The following is a 3905-nucleotide window of genomic DNA, read 5'->3' on the forward strand; positions in this document are numbered from 1 at the left end:
AAAAAGAAGCTTAAACTATTAAAATAAATAACTTGTGACAAAAAACGATTGTCATCTTATTTATATCAAATATTTATATATCTACTAAACTTTACTCAACAATACATATATGTAATGGATTTGATGTGCACGTCAAATAACATTTATATAGATACTGAAGACGATGATTGCCATTGTCTCTGTGAGATCAAGCACATAATTATCATAATCTGATTCACAGTTGGACCTGCTACACTGGAGAACAAAATTTAGCTTTTAAGACATAGAATTTTGGGGGCCCTAAAAACCCAATTAGTTTTTTTGAATTTGCTCAAATTTTGGAAATAAATCATTTTTTTGTGATTGTAAGTACATTTAAACTAAATGCCATGTTGTTGATAACATGCATAACTGGTAGTTAGCCCAGCCATAGTTTCGAATTATAAAATAAGATATTTGGTGCTCATCAAGTTGATTACAACCAAACAGGTAGGCCAATAATACAGCACTTCAAATGCAATATGACATAAATCTGAGTATGCAATGCAAGATGGAAATTACTAAACAGTAGATGCTTGTATACTTGAACAGTATTAGACGAATCAAGTACTAACAACCCACTGAATACAGTTCAGTTTATTGGCAAAGAAACAAAAATATTATCATCATCATAATCAATCGTCGGTTTGTTCTCCACTAGTGGGGGTGGCCGATTGTTTCCGCGCAGCAATTGTCTTAATCCCTTTTCTCCATTTCACCCTGTCCCTTGCATCTTCCTCCTTCAGTCCGACTTTTTTAAACTCATCCTTCACTTGTTGTTTTCACGTTCTTCTTGGACGACCGCGTTTCCTCTTCCCATCCACCTTTAGATCTAGTGCCTTTCTAAGAAAACTTCCTTCCTCCCTCCTTATCACATGTCCATACCATCTTACTCCATTTGCCCTTGCCAGTTGGTCTATGGTCTCTTTGCTCTCATGTCTGTGGTCTCTTTGCTCTCATCTCTTATGCTCTCTGTTTTATTATACAAAACAAAAATAATTTGCAACAAGAATCGCGACGAAAGAACAAAAGGTCACCAAAATCAGCTGTCAACACAAAATTTAAACAAACAACACCAAAAATTTGGAACAATAATTAAACACAGATAATACATAACATAACAGTGAAATAACAAAACAAGGCAACATACAGACTATGTGAAAAGAGATAAGCAAACGATATGTTTTACTTTTAGGAGTGATTATTGTACAAATTAAAAAAAAACATTATATTTAAAAGTACTACCGTATTGTAAGATGTTTCTCTTATTTCTTATGGTATTTGATTGCATAGTAACACTCCATTGAAACATAGCATCTTCTTACCAAAGTTTGATGCTGCAGATGGCAAATAAAAATCTTTTTTTTTTTTGACAGGCAGGGTCGTTGAAAGGATAATTTGGGCCCGGTACAAATGAAATCTTTGGATCCCAAATTAAGAGAGTTTTAAGAAAAACGCACTATATCCAAAGAAGGTGGTTTCTTCAAGTTTGCAGGCCCCTAAGTCATCCTGGGCCCAGGTTTAAAAGTACCCCTTAGACCCCTCTGTCAAAGTTACTGTTGACGGGGGCTATAATAGTGAATTTTTTTAAAAAGCAAGATAACCAGCAAAGGCCCGTGGCAGCATTTTGTGCACATATTTTTACATAAACTTTGAAGTCTCTGATTGAATAATATCTTCAATTCGATATATAAATTACTTTGATAGCCTACTGTACCTATCAGACAAATGTAAGCAAAACAAAGCTATCAACGAACAAATACCACTCATTAAGTTGGTACTGGAGAAATTTATTGAGGTAAAAATTGAGGTAAAAATGCTTTATATTTTGGCAGTGGCTATTTGACCGGCTCCGGTCTTTGAATCTGAAACACTATTTGACCGGTCATGACGTCATTACATAAAAGTACTTTTTTCTTTTTCTCTTTCAAAGCAAAAGACGTGAAGCGCCGATATAAAGTTCTAAATTCAACACGCTCTCTTCAACTAAATCCGTGGCGCATACGTTGCGTCTCGGGTTGCCATTCTAGAGGGGATGAGTTCGATGCTATCCGGAAGCATTGACTTTTTTTTTATTTTTTTTTATCTAAACTTTTATGTCTTTTCAAATGTGAGTAATAAAGTTAGAGTTTTTTTAATTTGCTGGAATTTGAGAATTTCTCTGGGTAATTTTCCGATTGTCATAAGTGACCGTGTTTGCTGAACGACCCTACATTTTTGCTCTCAAGTTAGTTATATTTTTTAAAGGCAAAAATGTAATTTTCTTTTAAAAAAAATGGACGATTGGAAAATTGGACCATTTATCACGATCGGAAAATTACCAAGAGAAATTCTCAAATTCCAGCAAATTAAAAAAAACTCTAACTTTATTTCTCACATTTGAAGACATAAAAAAATGGGCTGTAGGCTACTCAAATTAAAAATTGATCACAAAAATGCGCTTCAGTTCAAAGTTTAAATAAAAAAAAAGTCAATGCTTCCGGATAGTATCGAACTCATCCCCTCTAAAATGGCAACCCGAGACGCAACGTATGCGCCACGGATTTAGTTGAAGAGAGCGTGTTGAATTTAGAACTTTAAATCGGCGCTTCACGTCTTTTGCTTTGAAAGAGAAAAAGAAAAAAGTACTTATGTAATGACGTCATGACCGGTCAAATAGTGTTTCAGATTCAAAGACCGGAGCCGGTCAAATAGCCACTGCCTTATATTTTCAGGCATGTTTAATTCAATTTTATTTTTTATTGCTGGCGCGAACATGAAGAGAACAATAAAGTAAACACACAAATTTGGCACCAAGAAAAGGAAGGGATGACAAAACCAAAAAGTTAAAAATATGCATTGATAAAACAGTGTTTGGAAACACTATCCTAAAAATGCACAGCCATCAAACCTAAAAAAAAATCTTCTTTACCAAAGTAATTGCTCAAAATTTGTTATAAAAGTACCGTAATATTGGCCTCGTAGATAGGAAGCCAAGATTTCAGCTGCCTCTACTGATACAGCTAAATCTCTATTGAGTCTAACTTGTTGTTGAGCTGGCCTGAACTGGAAGACTTGTTCTTTTAACCTTAATCTTAAGCACTCCTGCAATAACTGGGGACTGGGGTTACCCTCTGACATGTCTGTCTTATCCAACGCCTCCAACCCTCGATGGGAGGAAGGAACTTGATGATGATGAAACAAATCATCACTTGAAACAAGATGGTGCAAAAACAAGAATGGAAAAATCTATTTGATGTGACAGTGACCGCGTTACAGACTCCAATGGATCTCAAGCGTTTCATTTCGCCATGGTGACCCACTAACCTTTCTCTTGTTATTTTTCGATTCGCATGAACAGGTCAGTTTGTTACATCATCGTTATCGAGCAAGCAAAAAACAAAAAGGATTCAGTTCAGTTTGATTTTATTTCTGACAACCACAAAAAATAACAATATATGCTATAAGTCTAGATAAAGGTAGAAGCGACAAAGCGCGGTATTTCTTTAAAGAAAAATGGGTCAAAAGTCATGTAATTTTCATTTTGTGTGGAGCTTAAGAGGTTACTGATATTTTTTTTTATTGACTTGTTGATATGTAATTGACTAATAAAACTTTTCTGTTTTTTGTGAACCACCCAGCAAACTGTCTAGTGAAGTATAAGTATGTATTTTTTGGTAATGTTGTAATAGGGCCGTTTTGTCAGTTTTGTCTGAGGAGTTGCCGCAGTTACCTGAATTCCAAATGGAGCGATGTTTGTTCCAACGTGCAGAAAATGAATTTTTTGTTTGTCCAACATATGTTCTTTGCAAATTTTGCAAGTAGCTACATAAATTCCAAAGTTCTTACATGTCAAATTCTGTTTAAGTCGAAAAAGTTTTCCTGATTGCGATGTAAGACTGTGTGTG

Source organism: Aplidium turbinatum, chromosome 6 (genome assembly GCF_918807975.1).
Source record: "Aplidium turbinatum chromosome 6, kaAplTurb1.1, whole genome shotgun sequence".
NCBI classification, from domain to species: domain Eukaryota; kingdom Metazoa; phylum Chordata; class Ascidiacea; order Aplousobranchia; family Polyclinidae; genus Aplidium; species Aplidium turbinatum.